The sequence below is a fragment of the Hippoglossus hippoglossus genome, chromosome 12 (genome assembly GCF_009819705.1).
Source record: "Hippoglossus hippoglossus isolate fHipHip1 chromosome 12, fHipHip1.pri, whole genome shotgun sequence".
Classification (NCBI taxonomy): domain Eukaryota; kingdom Metazoa; phylum Chordata; class Actinopteri; order Pleuronectiformes; family Pleuronectidae; genus Hippoglossus; species Hippoglossus hippoglossus.
This window is the reverse complement of record NC_047162.1, coordinates 13,515,447-13,527,091: the sequence shown is the minus strand read 5'-3', so window position 1 is coordinate 13,527,091 and position 11,645 is coordinate 13,515,447. Positions and strand designations below refer to the sequence as shown.

The following is an 11,645-nucleotide window of genomic DNA, read 5'->3' as shown; positions in this document are numbered from 1 at the left end:
TTACAAACAGACACACACACTGTACAACACATATAACACGTATAAGACACACACACAAATACACACACACACACACACACACACACGCACACACACACACACACTCCTCCCCTCCCGCACCTGCCCCACCGCACAGGTGCGAGCGGGAGCGTGAGGCTCGAGCTGCTCCACCAATTAGAATCACCGAGCGTGACCACGTGAACAAACCCCGTCGCCTGAATTCCCGTTGAGCGGTGAGCAGCTCGGACAGATCGGCGGTTCAGACACTGAGGGACGGCAGCAGAGCTCAGGTAAGATGCTGATGCGTCTCCTCTTTTTCCCGTCTCTTTCTTTTCTTTCTGTCCGTGCTGTGTCCGGACAGTGTGCGGGGGGACATGCGGGGGACGTGCGGGGCTCTGGGGTGAAAACGCATCGTCTCGTGCGGGTGGTCCCCTGCTCTCCTCCGGACAGGACGGAGCAGCATCACGGGCTCTGGTGGCTGCTGGTGCGCAGTGAAACTCACCCGCTCCTCCTTCCCTACCCCCCCTCGTCTCTCGGCTATTGATAGTTGACAGAAGCCTCGTGTAATCCCTCGGCTGGTTTCGCTCACCGGCCGTTTGCGACACAGGAATGTTGATTGAACTTTATTCTGCTTGGAGATTTGTCTGAATTGGTGACGCCCGCGTGGATTGATGGTGTGATGAGGGGAGGGGAGGGGAGGGAGGTGGGGGTCTTCTTCTTTTTGGTGCTGCATGCAGCCTGCAGCCGAGCACAGGCAAGAAGCTTTTATTGCTGAATTATTTATAAGGGCTGTCTGCTTCTCTTGGATGGAGAAGTCACGGTGAGGATGTAGGTTAGACCGGGCTCCCTCTAACCCTCATTAAAGCAATTAAATGTAGCCTGTGGCATCTTATTTAACTGCATGTTTGATTGTGTTAAAACTATTACAATAAGAAAATGGAGATTGAAAACAGCGGTTGAATGTAAAGTAGAAGAAAACTGAGGTACTTGTAATCCACTCCGGAGGGAAATACTCCAGAGTGGGTTAGGGTTAAATGTAGTGGAATACCATTATTCCACTACATTTATTTATTTACAAGTTGGACTGTAGATTCAGATACGATCAACTAATAAATGACGATATGTTTTTATAGATTACAATACTTACAATAATTAATCACTGTTTGTAATAGACCACAATATTGATATCATTAAAACCAGTTACTACCATTGACTGTAAGTAAAGATGGTCAACGTGTCTCCACTTCTTCCTCCCACCATCAAAATTTTGAGGCCAAAATATCCCGGTTATTAGCGCTGCCATATGCTGCATTTGGAACCAGAGTCTGCACGAGATTCAGCAGCAGCAAGATCTCACTGATTCACATGCTCGACCAATCGTGATGTTTAACTTATCAGAAACATAAACAAGAACTACCTAAAATGATAGAAACCGTCTTTGAGGCCTACGTCGACCTTTGAGGTTTAGGCGCCATACTGCAGCCGGCCACCAGGTGGCGATCGAGACATTTTGGCTTCACTTTTCACCATTACACATAATAAATCACGAGCGAGACGCTGCTGTCTCTATAACGTTGTCCTGTGTGTGTGCAAGAGCGGCTGTCGCATGTCTCCCTGAGGGAACAACTATATCAAAGTATACATTTTACAACAACATATGTGGCAGTTCAATAGTGTCATAGGCTCCACATGGAACTATAGAACTTTTGTAAACATTTGTGAAAATGGGCAATACAAATAAAATTGGATTGATTGATTGAGATGAATGAAATTCAAAAACGCATAAATGTAAAAAAATAAAATTTGAATCAAGATGATTATTTCCCCTCCAGTGGGTTTCTGCCTTATTACAGCCCCACTCCTCCAGAAGGAACCGACCCCGTCTGCGCATGCACTCGCTCTCCCCCCCCCTTTTTCTCTCTCTATGACTCTCTGACTGTCTCTCTCTCCCTCTCTCCCTCTCTTTTTCTCTCTCTATGACTCTCTCTCTCTCTCTCTCTCTCTCTCTCTCTCTCTCTCTCTCTCTCTCTCTCGATGAGTCTCTGACTCTCTCTCCCCTCTCTCCCTTCTCTCCACCCCCCCCTCTCTCACTATTTCTCTCTCCACCCCTCCCTCTCTCTCTCTCTCCCTCTTTCTCTCTCCACCTCCTCCCTCTCTCTCTAGCTCTCTCTCTCTCTCTCTCTCTCTCTCTCTCTCTCTCTCTCTCTCTCTCTCTCTCTCTCTCTCTCTCTCTCTCATGTCCCGTGCAGACCAGTAGGCGGCTCCTCGCGCGCTCCCTGCTCTGAACCGTCTCGCGCTCCTCGCGCTCCGCTGTCCCGGTTGTCAAGGCACCTACAGTCTGTGACTGCAGCTCGCGCGGCGGTGACAGCTCCCACACCGGCTCCTGTCGGATTTTTTGTTCCGTCGTGTGGATGGATTTGTTTTCTCTGGCGGACATTTAACCACCCAACACTGTAAGTCTGTTCATGTTTCATTTAAACTGTTGGTTTGTTCCTTGTGTTTCCACGCAGAGAGACAACACGCAGAGGCAGAAGTTTAACGTGTTAGTTCCCTCTTTCTTCGCGTCTTTGCTTTCGCTTTTAAATAAAGTAAAATAAGGAACTTTAACACGTGAGTAAACGTCCACTTTCCTCCCGGTTTACCAGGCGCTTGTTTACGGAGTGTGTGTCGGTGGTAAACTGAAATAACCCGAGAGGAACGACACGAGGAGACCACACTCATCTTTATCTCATCTTTCATAGCAGGTGTCTGGTAACCCACTTCCGCGTTGGGACTGTGAGATACCATCAGCCCACTGAGCTCTATTGTTAAAGCCTGATTATCCCCCTCAGAATCTCACACATTCAAAGCCACGTTAAATGATCACTTACAAGCGAAGGTATTTTTTAATTGATCAGGCATTTCCCCCCTTGTCCCCCCCCCTCACGAGCCTGTGTTTTAAAGCAGTTTTCATCCTCGCTCCCTCTGCATTCAGCGCGCGTGCCTTTTGTTTCTGCACCGTGCGTGTGATCCGTGTGAATGACAGAGGAAACGCGGCTCCTCTCTCTCTCTCTCTCTCTTCCTGCTGAACCGGCTCGTTGACATACCTCAACACGAGGCACGGCGAAACCCCAGAAACACCCGCTTCCCAGCCGAGAGGTCACAACGGTCACGACCAGCCCCTCGGTGTGCAAAGGTCCCTTCACGCCCGCCTGCTCGGTATCATGTGTGATCTTGATGCTGAAGCGGCAGAATGGTGGGTTTCTGGTTTTCTGTTTTGACTGACGGGCTAATTGAAGTGTGTCTGCCCTCTGCTGTGGTCCCCTGTATGGGGGCTTTATGCCTGGTGGTCCCCCCCCCCGGCCTGTTGCCTTTTGGTTATTTATGTCCGCTCCACCCTGTTTATGTGTTTCAAAGTGTCTGACACTTGAGCCACACCTGCCCCGGTTGGTTAGAAATGTAGGGTGTCTTTGTGTCAGTGTGCCCTGCCCTTATAAACCTCACCCAACTGGGTAGAATTGATTTAACACAGACTTCTTTAAGCTGCGGCTTGTTGAGGCCACACAATGCTCCTCTTGTGCTGCTGAACTGGACATGTGTTATTACATCCTTGGTTTGGAAGCATATTGCTTATTTATTTGAGCGTCTTCTCGCAATGGATTGTGATGGAAAAATATCTTATGAGTGGATGACATTGAGCAAAGAGAAAGTGTGTATGTATGTGTGTGTGTGTGTTTGTGTGTGAATCTGTACTCTACATTTGAGTGTGTATGCTTCAGGCCCCCATGAGCACTTACCCAGACTCTTTCTCTTAAGCGCTGACTTGGCAATGAACTCTCTATCAATATCGACAAAATAAGAGGATGAGAAGGAGGGAGAGCGAGTGAGATGCTGTTTGTACGATCACAAAACACACTCTGTCCTTGTCCTTTTCTGTATTTCTGTTTTTCTTCTCAAGGCATTGTCGTCTCATAGGATTTATTATTGTTTATTTCTGTCTTCATTTATCTTGGCAAATTACATTTGCACATTTGTTTTGGCTGTTTCCGTTTTATGATTTATTTTTATCATGTAGTTTAGTTGTCTCTCCTCTTTTCTCCTTATTCATGTGTGGACGGGGGTTTTAACTGTTTTTCTGGTTTCTTTTGTCTTATTGATTTGCATCCTCACCTACATGTGCGTGTCTTTTTTTGCATGACAGTTTTTATCCCTTGTCATTGTGCATTATTTGGTTATCTATCTGGTAATCTGATGCTAATTAGACCTATCCGACCAGAATTACAGGATCGCTTCCATTTAAAGTAGGGCGTTTTACTGCTCTATATTTAGTTTTTTTTGCTCCCACTAATAGCAAACAGGAGATTGAAGCACCTCCAGTCAGTTTCAATTGCTTCAGGGGATTGGAAATTACACTAATGGAACTTCTTTGGGCCCAGGTACCCAGATTAAAGACAGACGAGGTACAGGGAACATGCAGGAGAAAGACAAACACGCTCTAACACAGACTCAGTGTAATAACAACGTAGAATCACTGCCACAACCAGAAACATCACAGATTTATGTTAAATTGTTCTGATAAATTGTTGAGATCTTCTCCACACTTAGCCAAATTACATTTCTTCGTTTATTTCCAGTTCAGCTTTGTTTATTTAGCCTGTCTCAACGGGTTGTGCAATCTGTAAAGTATACAACACCCATCATCCATGGATTCTCAGTTCTGAAGAGGAAAAAAATCGCAAAATAATGTTTAACGAGTGTGTGTGTGTGTCTGTTTTATCTGCCCCTGGAGCACCATCATGGTTCCTGGTCTGCCTGGGTTCTGTTTTACTTCATGTTCTGTTCTTGCTTTAAACTGTTTAAAATCTCAGTAACACACACTCAGTCAGCGGCGACGCACAGTAGCAGTCTTGGGATGTCTCTCTCTCCAGCCACTGCTTCTGCAGCGTGTGTGTATTCTGGTGCCCAGTGCCTATCAGCGAAACAGGAGTCTGCCCACCACTTCTCATATTCTAGCACACAGCAGCACATTTGGAGTCTCATCTGGCAAGGAAATGTAGCCTTAATCCAATTGGCTGGATGGTTTAGTAAAAGCTGTCATAATTGGCTGATATAGCAGCCGGCTGCCAAGGTCCCAGTAAGCACAACAGGGAGTTGAGAGTCCCAGTGGTGCTGTGGTGCAGGAGAGACTGAACAAAGGGCAGAGAGCAGGAGAGTGCACCACTGTTTTGATTATTCCTCCACTTGGCAATATTTAAGGAGCCATCTGCAGTCTGCTGACTCAGATCCATTCAGATGACCATATCTCATTTTCAACTGTGCTGTTTGCCACACACACGCGTGCGCGCGCACACACGCATGCACGCGCGCACGCAGACACACACAGACGCAAACATGCAAACACACTCACCCCCTTCATTCCAACTGCAGAAACGAGAATGGCTTTTCATACAAACATGTTTGAGGAAACATCTTCCAAACTGGCTACGGAACAAAGGCATCGAAACAGGAATACTGCTGTTTGTGTGTGTGTGTGTGTGTGTGTGTGTGTGTGTGTGTGTGTGTGTGTGTGTGTGTGTGTGTGTGTGTGTGTGTGTGTGTGTGTGTGTGTGTGTGTGTGTGTGTGTGTGTGTGTGTGTGTGTGTGTGTGTGTGTGTGTGTGTGTGTGTGTGTGTGTGTGCTTGCATCACAAGAGGAAGAGTGATTCTTCGCGGTGAAAACAGCCTCTGCAGCCGTTCCTGTTTCCTTTCACCTCAGTGTGGAATCCAGGAAAGAGACAGAGACAAGAGATGAGAGAGAAGGGGGGGAGAGAAAAAGGGGGGACCGACAGTGACAGAGGCAGTGAGTGTGAGAGATGGCCATGTAAGGTTTCCTGCACCACAGCTTGTACCACTCCAGTCCACACAAACACTGAACCTGAGCTGAACTCCGCAGGGTTTGGTCCCTGCAGAGTTGCTGTTAACTTGAACTTTGGCTTCTTGTGGCTGCGTTAAACAAAGGCAGCCTTCATCATAAGATGCATTAGGGAACTGACTGAAATAATAGTGAGCTCTTGAAGAATGGCTTGCATTCTCAAGTCAAAAAGACAATAGCGCTGTAATTTCTGAATGAAGTGTGTATGATGAGTTAATTTCCTCAAGGACGTGGATATTTCAAAAATAAGATTTAAAGTAAACCCTGTCCTTTAAATCTCACTTATGCAGGTAGCCCCGAAAGTTCTTTTGTAACTTTGTCAAGAGATATACTTATTTAAGCTGCAGCAATTTTATTAGGAGGGTTGATGCATTTAGAATTGATCAGTAATGAAATCTTTACGGAGTAATCTATATCTTTGTAGCATCTGAGTGAAAATTATTGCACACAGACACAGATGGGAAAATATTTTCCACTCATTTGGTTTAATATAAAGGGTCAATCATAAAATTAATGTAGAGCCAGAGTTTACACAAAGCTGTTCAATCTATGATACGATGTTTTTCATAGAATCTATTGAATTAGTCAGGCCAGTGCAGAGAAAATGACATGCTGCAGGGTTTTTATCATCTTTGCTCTACGCAGGCATTTGAAAATCAAATATTGACACTTTTTATTACAAGGGAAATGCTCCAGATGGCATCGTAAACCTCTTAATGTGGGTTCACACAGAATCCAGAAAAACAATCATCTTAATTTTGCTTAACAGTAAAAATCAGAAAGCCGTAAATGATCTGATGAATGTCACACAGAGTCCTGCACGAGCATATACACATAACAAACCTAATGTAGAAAATCTGAGCCACATTTATCTCGACTTCTTGACAACACAAAATATCATTGTGTGAAGGACATACAATATTCATAGAGACAAGCATGCAGAAGTCCACTGTCTGTATCTGTATCTTTAATTTCATTTGCCGATATGATGATGATAAATTTACCAGGAACAATATAGTGACGAGCATGAAGGTGAGAAGAGTGAAGAATGTGCCTTTTCAGTGCATTGGTGTGTTCTGTAGTCAGCAGTACCACTGCAGCTATTTCTACACTAATTATGATTCATTTTAATAGGCTGATAAAACTACATATTTAATATTTAAGCACAAGGCGAGACAGTGAACATACAGCAGAAAAAGACCGGAATATTGGAGACCGAGGTGGTGCTAACCGACAGGAAAGAAGACTGGGATTAAGAAGTGGCACAGTGGCACAGACAGATCCAAAGATTCAACAAACCAATTATTCATATCCAGATTTGTTGACTTTCAGTTTTTATCCTTGCAGACACCACGTACTGCTCTTATTCACACACATTTTATTTCTAAGGAGAAATGTGTTTTTTATCGATGCAAAGAAGGACAGAAATGAATGAAGGTTGTATAAAAGGATTCAGTTATATAACGTGTGACAGTAAAGCCATTTGTCTTTCAGTGTTAAACTATTCATCTTCATTCAAAAAGGCCTTTTTGCTTTCTTTTCCCTTAAAGATCTTAAAAAAGATGAAGCTGTTCACATTCGTAGATTAAGTATCACTGCACCTTCAAAGTCCATATATTATCAGCACCATGATCAGAATGTGGATTTATCTGGCTTCAGAAATATTATAACATGCACTAACACACATTCATGTGGAGGCACAGAAGGAGTGAATGAATTCAGTTTGACAGATATGAGAGGCCCATCTGCTCTATCACTCAACTATGGCTCATGGAGTGTCACCTCTCTTCCTCGAACAGACACACACACACACACACACAGGTCTATAAATCTGCTCTATAGAATAAATGATTAACAGACTCAAATCATGTTTTTAGAACTAACATATAACATAAATGATTCAGCAGTTCATACAAATTGAAGGCTGCTTGTTCATCACAATGTAAAACAGGGTGTTTATGAGCTTCATCTGTCTTTGTTTGGTTTCTCCAGACATCTCGTATTAATACATCAGGCCGAGCAGATGAAGGCCAGTTGGCTTCGCTCTTTGTTAATAAATATCAAACACAATTCCAGCTCTAGTTGTAGGTTTGTATTGTCTATTTATGTTTGATGTCTGTGCCTTGAAAAACTATAATCCAGCTCAATCCGCCTGTGCAAAATATTGATGGATTGATGGCAGGCAGAAAGGCAAAGCTGAGGATTATAAAAGGGAAAAAAATGACCAGTCAGGGGTGACCCTGCCGCTGAATGTTTAGGGTGCAATCCACATAGTCCTCATACGACTTGAGAAACAGATCCCTGCTTCCAATCTTGCTTGGCCGGACCATTTACTATCTTTCTTCTCTGTCATCCCATTTCCTCTCTCTTCACTATGTCTATAAAAAACAGAAAGCTAAAAAAAAATTGCCAGTCAGAATTTCTTTTTCTGTGACACACAACCCATATAGGCTGCGATCTGTCAGCGTGTGATATAGAGACATGCTGAAACACATCATACCTGATTACTCACTCAACCTGACCTGAATAACAAATACCAGAAAACAGCAGCAGCAGCAGCAACATTAGCATCTTCCAACCTTGCAATTTTAAAACCACGTAAAATACCATCTACAATAGAGCAATCTATAACATGCATTTGTTCTGCTTTGATAAGGATCTATAAGATAAAGTCTAGGGATTCCTTTTGAGTCCCGCACCACAGTTTTGGCAACTCAGACAACACATGTTAATAATTGAAAAGCAGCATTGCATCTCCGGAGAAATAAGATAAAAATATACTGCACTTAAAAGCTATTAAAAAACTATCTCCCATGATGCTTTTGCTTAGTCTGTGCATATATGTGCCTGCAAGCAATATTTGCTCTCCTACTACGATGACCCACTGACCGGTGTTAGCAGATTAATTGCTGCTTTAATGTTAAGCTGTGGCATATCACCCCGTAATTGGTAATGGAGATTATCAGAGAGATGTTTTGTGAGCGTGTGTATGTGTGTGTGGTGTGTGTGTGTGTGTTCTCGGATTTCTTTATCTGATTAGGACGTTCATCTAGTAAAGTAGGATTTATGGGATTGTGGTCTCTCCCCTCTGCACACAACGCTCCCCAGGATCACTGTTAAAACAGAAAGAATATCTCTTGAGCGCTGCATGTCATTGAAATAATCATATTGTATAATGTGGTGGATTTACAGTTACATATACCTCACTTCTTTTTCAAGGCTTAAAACTGTGAGATGAAATAACAAAATAGTAACGATTTTATTGTTGTTATATATGGAATTAAGTCTTTATTGTAAAGTGCTCGTAAGATCGGTATGAGTATGTGTGCAACTTCATAGAGATACCACTGTAATGAATACACACATATACTGTACTTGTGTCGTATGTCTCAAAGCTACCGAGGCGTATCCACCCGTGCTTGTTGTTCTTGCTGGGAGGATGGGGATAAAAAGCAGAGTGTGCAACAGAGCAGCACGCTGTGACACACACACACACACACACACACACACACACACACACACACACACACACACACACACACACACACACACACACACACACACACACACACACACACACACACACACACACACACACACACACACACACACACACGCCAACGTAAGAGAAACGCGGCACTTGCAGGGAAGCTTCACCACAGTTCTTCTGGAGCCACATCATCGTCTCACTCCAGCACACACATCAGTGTCAGCCTGACTTGCGTATGCGGAGCCACCACTCAGGCAGCTGCCTATGTCTGTGCGTGTCTGTTTGTGTGCTTATAGTTGTGAAAGGTAAAGGAAGGATCGTAGAGCAACAGATGTGTATGCAAAATTGTCTTTGCATGTGTGCATCTGCATATTTGTTTTTGAATCAATAGGCCATCTCACTGCCTGTTTGGTCTAAACGGTCTTGGTTGCTAGCTTATAGCATGCGGCTTGTACTTGTGATAATATTGAGAAACAGAGCTCTGTATATATGTAGTAATTTAAGAGCACTGCAATGTGCTCTCTATTTGATGTGTGAGCTATACCCATGCCACTGTGGACTCTACCTTATATTGGAATACAGAAATGTTATGCTGATCCAACACACTGGCTTTTCATCCCCATCTCATTAGAGCTACAACCCAGCAGTTCCCAAACAGCTCTCTCCAAACACTCTCTCTTGCCAGCACAAAAAAACCCTCAGAAAAACACAGAAAAGCCTCCATGCTGGCTAGAACATGCAGATTGTGCCTCTGAAACGGACTTGGCTGAAACATGTAAGTGATGTTGAGCTTGGATTAGTGAGAATTCATAACTAAGAAATGAGGGCGTTTGCACACCTGAAAGTTCAGACTGTGGTCCGGACCAAGGTTCATGTATTTGTTACTTTGTTTACATTTGAGAGCAGATTAAAGACTTTTTTCTGACATACATACGTCCTGGCTGCATCTACCTATACTTGACACTGATTGGTTTGTTGACGGCTGTGTGTCTGATGTTGGAGTGTATTCACAACATTTTTGTGCATTGAAAAAAGTAGTCTTTCTGTTAGAATGGAGACAATTGCCACTGTAATATATATATGGTATTACTTCCGGCAAAATGAACGTCTTCGTCATTTAAATATTATATCGTCAAGGTGATTAGAAATCCAAACTATCCAAATATAGTGTTTTCACACTGCACTGAACCGAACCATGATTTATTTTGATCCAGACCGAGATCACCTCTTTTGGTTGGACTACATTTTTTTCCGTTGGTCTAGAGTCTAGACCGTTGTCTCAACAAGGCAGGTTTGAAAGCACCGTAAAACCGATGAGCACCATAGCAAACAAGCGTGAGTCTCTACAGCACCATCAGTCACAGGAACCTCTTACACTAGTTATTCTTCTCAGCTTTCAGGCTGAGTGAGTGTGGGCCTGACATTGTGGTTATCAAGTGGGCACCTTCCTTCACAAATGACTCATTGAGTAAGAGACACGACACCTCAAGAAGGCTGAAGAGTCTTTCCCAGCAGGGCCGCTTACATCCCTCTCAGTTTCCAGCCCCATACACTCAGCCACACTGCGCTGATGTCTTGTCAAGATCTTGTGGTGTGAGCTCTTCTTGCAGGCAGCTCTGACAGATTTCAGTTCAGCCTGTGGAACAAGCAGCCAGGCTCTGTTATGAGTGATTAAAAAATGAGGTCTGATAAAGCACGGGGGGGGGGGGGGGGGGACTTTATATTGTTATTATCAATATGATTATATCTTAAAAGAGCAGTCAGAGTCAAGCTGCTAAACAGACATAATAAGATTTGGTTCTGCATTCTAAACGAGCGTGTGTTGGGAACGTGATTGTGACTTACGCCCCTAGACATTGTTATAAGTCAGTCGTCTGAACCTAAATATTGAGGCTGTCGGATTCTGTGAGGTAACTTGTTCCACAGCAGAGAAAACTCTCCTCTCCACATGGTTTCATCTGAATGATTGTATTCTGTGAGCAGACTGATCGTGATATGATGTCATGGTATCGTGTGAGGTACCATATATTTTTGAAACATGTAACATTGTTTGATCCACATGTGGATTGTCTACAGCGACAGTAGCTGCTGGTGAGTCCGTTTACAATGATGCGTTTTTGTTTTTGTTTTGCTCAGATCTGTTGAACTCCAGAGAAGTTCGCTGTATTTTATATTTCGTTAGAGATGTTTGCTTTCCGTGGTGCTGAACTTCAGAAGTGGGTAATGATTGTCTGCTCGGCAAACAAGATTTTTTTGTTATTAAAGC

The 11,645-nt window shown here is 43.6% G+C and overlaps 1 protein-coding gene across 5 annotated transcripts in view; it reads left to right on the top strand.

Moving 5' to 3' along the window:
* Nucleotides 1-212: 212 nt before the first annotated feature.
* Nucleotides 213-11,645, top strand: part of strbp (spermatid perinuclear RNA binding protein) — a 75,842-nt gene continuing 64,409 nt past the window's right edge. The window contains exon 1 of one of the 5 annotated variants that reach the window (XM_034603195.1): nucleotides 213-290. The gene's annotated coding sequence lies outside the window, so the exon portion shown is untranslated. Of the gene's footprint in view, nucleotides 291-2,180; nucleotides 2,454-11,645 lie in introns of those variants that run through there. The other 4 variants (XM_034603194.1, XM_034603197.1, XM_034603198.1 and 1 more) reach the window with 4 other exon arrangements.